Below are 6,396 nucleotides of genomic sequence, written 5' to 3' on the forward strand. Positions count from 1 at the left end.
ATATTGTCTCGATAAGGACACTGAGGCTCACGGACATAACACCCCAGGCCCAATTACACGCTGCTGCTAAATGGCAGAGACCGAATTCAAACCCACAAGCTCCCCACTTTTCACTGCAATCCACACCTGCTCGTCTGGGCTGTTGGGCTTGTTTCTTCATCCCGCAGGAGGGAATCCCGTTCTTCAATCAATGCATGCTTCCCATGGCTTTTGAAAGTGTCAGATCTGCTAAAATCTTCTCTGCAGAGTTTCAGGGGAAAATAATATATTGGTTTGTCCCTCATACGATGTTCTTCCTTTTTGATCTTCGACACAAAAATAACCCCTCCTGTCTTCAGGCTCAGTTTTGAGTTCTGTCTTGCAGTCTTCTTAGGGCAGCAGGATTTGGGAACCTAAGAGTCCTCCTGTGAGAAATCGGTTTGTTTAAGGCCAGGCCTGTGCCAGGGAGCTCACAAGAGAAGGAGCTTTGCTGCCTCCCACCTTGTCTCTGTAGTGTGAGTTAGAATTCTTACATTCAGGTTAAGCTTCCAAAGTTTGAAGTTGGTGTGTGTGTGTGTGTGTGTGTGTGTGTGTGTGTGCGCGCGCACGTGCGTAAGGAGGACTGCAGAGGACGGAAAGGGAGTCAGGAAGAGAGGTCTAGGGGACAGAGTGAGGCTGATCAGCAGGGAATGAGAAATCTGCAAGTTTGCGGCATACACAGTTGGGAGCAAAGGGAATTAGCATTGCTAACCTTGGTCCTGTCCATCACAGCCTAAGTGCCTAGCCCCTCAACTATTCTGGGCCTGGTTCTGGTTAACTGCCCACACAAACCTAATCAGAACAGCCAACCACTACCATAAATAACCCCCAAATCTCAGTGGCTTGGCCCCATGCAAGTTTACTTCTTTCTTATTTCACTGATCAAACAAGTGTTTGGGTTCAGGGGAGTCTGTACTTGTTTAGGTCATTTGAGGACAAAGGCCTTTTCCTTATTGTGGCTCCGTCTTCTTCCAGGTCCTCAGCATCTTCTCCACTTAGCCGGTGCTGGAGAAAGAGAGTGAGGACCAAGCATGGGAGGAATTTGTGGGCCAGGCCTGCAAGTGGCACCGTGACTTCCACTCACATTCCATTGGCCAGAGCTCAACCTCATGGCCACACTTAAAAGCAAGGAAAGCTGGAAGGTGGGGCCTACTGGGGTTCCCAAGACCAAGAGGAGAGCATGGATACGGGGCTTGGGCACATCTGGGAAGTCACTGTCCCTTGGTCTTATTCCACATTCTATTCATTTAGAAACCATTTGTTCAGCACCTACTTGGTATCTAGCTCTTTTTGACCGAAGATACTATTTAAGCCCCTCACAGTGACTTGATCCAGTAATTCAAACCAAGAGCGGCTTATTCAAAGTCGAGTAACCCTTTACCCTGACAGTCTAGGTGTTTAAAGAATGCTGCTTGGTCAGACAGCACATCATGAAGCCAGCTTGGGATTCCTGGTTCTAATCCTACTTTGGCCCAAGCAAGTCCTCAGACCGCTTACCTGCACAGAGAGAACTTGAACTGGACAGGTTCCTAAGTTCCGGTCTTGCCTTCAATGTCTCTGAAAGTCTTGGCAATGAATGAGGAGTTATGTTTGATTACTGTCAGCCTCATGTTCTCACTTGACTCTGAGGCTTTCAGTCCTAAAAGCACCACCACATGGTTTTGGAAAAGAAAATACACTCTACTCTAGATTCAATCTCCAGCTGGAAGGGGAACATGAAAGCATCACTCTCTGACTTTATGATGCGTCTTCTTCACTTTTTTGGTACATGTACCTGCCTGTCGGTTTGGAAAGTCTATCACATTGATCTTCACTCTGCAACTTTGCACTGTTCGATGATAGGGAAGCCGCACAGAAGTTGGGTTGTAGGGAATGTCGCTGACCATCCAGAGAGTAGAAAACCCAAGAATCCCTAACTGGGACTCAATATAAGTCCAGTTTCTAGAGGCCTGACTTACTGCTTCTTTGCTATCAGAAACTAGTTTTGAGGCCAATGACCCTGATCGTTATTTAGTAGAGTTGATGTGTTTTTTATTTCCTGAACTGATGGCTAGTTTAGCACCTCAATTCTCTCATTCCCTTGATCTTCTCCTTCAAGCATGTTTGCATTTTTGATAGCAGCTGTAATGTTCTCTGTGCCAACTCACATCATTAACCAATTCCTGCTTAACTGTTTCTTTGTCCTTGCTGTTTTTCTCCAATTCCTAGTTTTATTGTCCTGTACTCCAGAAACTCTATCCGATCTTAACTCCCAGGCAGCTTGCTGATGGCCAAACTATGACAGAGGCAGGGCTTTCTGGGCCCCGTAGAGCCAATTCTGAGCCCCCTGCCAACACCTGCCAGCCTTCTGCCTCCTTTTTAGAAAGGTAAATTCTAGTCAGAGTTGTTGCTTGCTGAACAAATGTTGTCTACAATATTATAGTGGGACAAATAGTGTCCCCCCAAATTCACATCCACCCCAAACTTTAGACTGTGACCTAAATTGGAAATAGGGTCTCTGCAGATACAATAAGGTGAGGATTGAGATGAGATCATGCGGGATTAGGGTGGACCGTGAATCCCCTGTAGTGTCCTTATAAGAGACAGAAAAGGACACATAGACACACAGACACACAGAGAAGGAGGCCATGTGAAGACAGAGGCAGAGATGGGAGCAATGCTGCCCCGAGCGCCAGGAGCCATCAGAAGTGGGAAGAGGCAAGGAAGGGTTGGTTCTCCCTGAGAGACTTCAGGGGGAGCACGGCCCTGCCAGCACCTTAATTTCAGACTTCTGACTTCCCAACCACATGTGAGAGATACAGTTCCATTTCAAGTCACCAGGCTTTTGGTGTGGTAATTTGCTGTGGCATTTCTAGAAAACGGATACAGATAAGTTTTCTATTTCCCTTCATTTTTATGTGGTTCTTGTGATTATATAAGAACTATTTTTCCCCTGAGTAAAGATTGGGATACTCTGGGTGCTGCCAAGTTCATGGCAGCCTCAGACCAAGGCATGGGAGCGAGCATTGCTGAAACAGGGAGTTTCCACATTGGCTCTCAGGCCAGTTCAGGTCGGGGGCAGATGGGCGGGAGGCTTGGCTTGGAAGCCCTCTGAACCCTTAACGTTGTCCCAGTGTCCAACCTGCAAGGCTCCCTCTGCCTGACCTTTGTTTTGTCCCTCCCTGCTGCCCCCCCCCCCCCCCCGCAGCAGCACCCCAGCAAAATACTGAGTCAGGCTTTCGCAGGAGAAGTTGATTAAAAGTTATCTGTGATTTCCTTTTTACAACTTGGAATAACTTTTAGTTTGCCTCCTCATAACAGAAGCAATATGTGCTCCTTGTAAACCACCACCAACAGATAATACAGAAAGGAAACTGGAACTTAAAATCACCTAGAATTTCACCGCCCAAAGATAACTACTTTTTTAGGGTCACACACACACACATCATTTTTATAAAAATAATTTTTATAATTTATGTAACTAACAGGAGTTCTATAGTAATTTTATAAAAATAATTTGGTTTTGTAACAAATTGCATTTTGTACCTGCTTTCTAAAAACCACGAATACTGATTACATCTTCCATATTAAACAAATATTGTCACACGTTGTCATCTCTGTAGGCTGCAAAATATCATCTGATGTGGCTGTATCTTGGTTTAGTGAAACAACTTGCTACTGATGAATGTGTAGGTTGTTGTCATATTTTCACTACCATAATTCCGTGATAAACTCTCTTTATACATATTTTGGGGGTCTTAAAAAAGTTTGAATTTTTTTGTCACTGTCTCCCTTCTCCCTGCCTATCCTCCCTCATTTCTGCTCGCAAGTGATTTGTGATCACAGACTATTGCTTCCTACTTTGTGACTTTTACGAGCATGGATTAACAATGAACGTTACCCTCCTTAATGTATGTCTTTTTTAATTCAGTGGCAAGTGTATTTTCCCAATTCTATGGCTCTGCACATCTCCAAACCTTCAGGATTGCCAAGATGGTTAGGAAGAAACAGGATCTGGATCTGTTTCCCACAAAAGTGTCAATATTTGCTAAAACAAAGAGCTGGGAGTACCCCCAATGGGATGCCATCTGTCCTTGTCTTTGAGAGCCTGCCAGGAAATCTTTTCACAGCCAAGAGATGATTATTTGGCATAGCTGACACTGAAATTCAGCAAGGTGGCTGACAGATCAGAACCTGGCTGATGTAAAGAGATGTTCTGCTGTGTGAAAAGTGGAAGTAGAGAAACGTGTTTCATGTTCGAAACTGTAAATTATGGATTATTTTCCCAAAATATTTCCTTACGGGAATCTTGTAACCAGTAGGATCACCTTGTTGGTTTAAACATTCGATCATTAGCTGATCTTTTTGCTGTACAGCTTTTTAGGAAGCAGGCAGCTGATGAGACCCAGTTCCCTTCCCAGGGTTGCACTGTTTCAGCCTTGCTGTTTCTTCCCCAGGGAGGCTCACTGCTCTCTTCTATCATGTGCAGAAACTCAGTTCGTGGGCAGTTTTGGTGGGGAGGCGGAACACACAACGCCCAGCTTCTCAAGTGTGATTTCTGACCTGGGTTCCAAAGAAGGGTCTTAGCTACCTGGGTTCCTTTGGGAGAAAAAACCCAAAAAACCCAGATTCCTTTGGACAGCAACCTGAAGAGTCATTCGGGAGGTCATCCTGGATAGAAGTGACATTCTTCAAAATGCGTTGGACGGGGTCCAGTTCTCTGCTCACACAGTATTGCTCCGCAGGCTATTTACCGCTCAGAACTGCTTCATCTGTGTATTGTCCAGCTCTCCCCTGCAAACGAATTCCTTTAAGAACCTCAAACCATCTGTAGCATCTGAGTCCCCAGTATTCTTGTGACCCCTAAACACTCCATCCAGCTGTGTCCTTTCTTCCAAGTTTGCTTCCAGCAGATGCTGCCACCCCTCAGCGGGACCTTCATCTAACCTCACTCTTCTCAAGAACCCTCAACGGAGCTCTAGAAGATCCCCTCCAGCTGTCCCTCCCATAGGCTAGAATAGAGGAGGAGTCCTCTCTCACTGTAAGACATTTGACTGCTCTGCAGGCCTCTTAGCCTAGTTTATGTACCTCCGGCTAATCCAGGAGGGTCTTGGCCAGTATGCAAATACATTTCAGCTCCCCATGGGGGGCATGTTTACCTACACACTTTTGGGTATACACTAAATTAATTAATTCAATAAATATTTAATGAGCACCTAGTACGTGCTAAAAAACAAACAAACAGGCATTGTTTTGTGAATAAAACAAAGCCCAGGTCTATTGGAGTTTGCTGTCCTCATGGGACAGACAATCAATCAACAAACAATTTATCAGGGGCTGATCAATGCTAAAAAATATGAACAGAGCAGAGGAAAAGAGATAAAGGAGAGGTGAGTGATGGTATGTGTATGAGAGCTCACACGTATGTTACATAACGAAGTGCCTAGGGAAAGTCTGACTTCAAGGGGGTAAGGGAGAGAACCACACAGCTAGCTGGGGGAAAGAGTACTCCAGGCAGTGAGAATAGCAAGTGTAAAAGCCCTGAGGCAGGACATCACCAACTGTTTTAAAAAAACAGCAGGGAGGCCAGTGCAGTTGGAAGGGAGAAGGGTATCAGGTGCCAGGTCATACTGGACCCATCACAGACCATGGCGAAGAATCTGTATTTTGCTCTGAGTGAGATGGGAAGCTATTTAGATGACTGTGAATAAGAAATTAATACATGCATGCAGCAAATACTTAAGAAAATGCTTTTATTTTTGCTTTCCTTGACTACCCTGCTTTGTGGGAATGGTATTTTCTTTTCCAAATATGGCAGGAAGGATGGAAAGCAAATATAAAAATCCTGATCATTTATAATCTCTGGGTCTTATTTTAACATTCTATATCTACCAGAGATTTGGTGACTAGAAAACTACCCCGTGTCCAAGACTTAGGTCCTTCTTTTCATTTGTTGCTCAGCAATGTATTTTTAAAATACTTCTTATATGGACATTTTCAAACTTAATACAAAATTAGAACACCCAGCTTGCAGCAATTATCAATTCATGGATAGTCTTGTTTCTTCTAAACTGTCATCCATTTTCTTCCCCTTCCTTTTTTTTTTTTTTTTTTTTTTTTTTTAGGATTTACGTATTTGAGAGAAAGAGAGAGAGAGTGCTTGGAAGGGAGGGACAGAAGGAGAGGGAGAGAATCTTAAGCAGACTTCACGCTGAGCATGGAGCTCCACTGGAGGCTTGATCTCACAATCCTGAGATCATGACCTGAGCTGAAACCAGGTGTCGGACATTTAACTGACTGAGCCACCCAGGAGCCACTCCTCCCCTTCCTTATACTGAGTTACTTTACAGCAAATCCCAGACGTATCTTTTCATCCATGAATACTTCAGTATGTATTTC

Source organism: Ursus americanus, chromosome 3 (genome assembly GCF_024610735.1).
Source record: "Ursus americanus isolate L20-20 chromosome 3, mUrsAme1.1.p, whole genome shotgun sequence".
Taxonomy (NCBI): Eukaryota; Metazoa; Chordata; class Mammalia; order Carnivora; family Ursidae; genus Ursus; species Ursus americanus.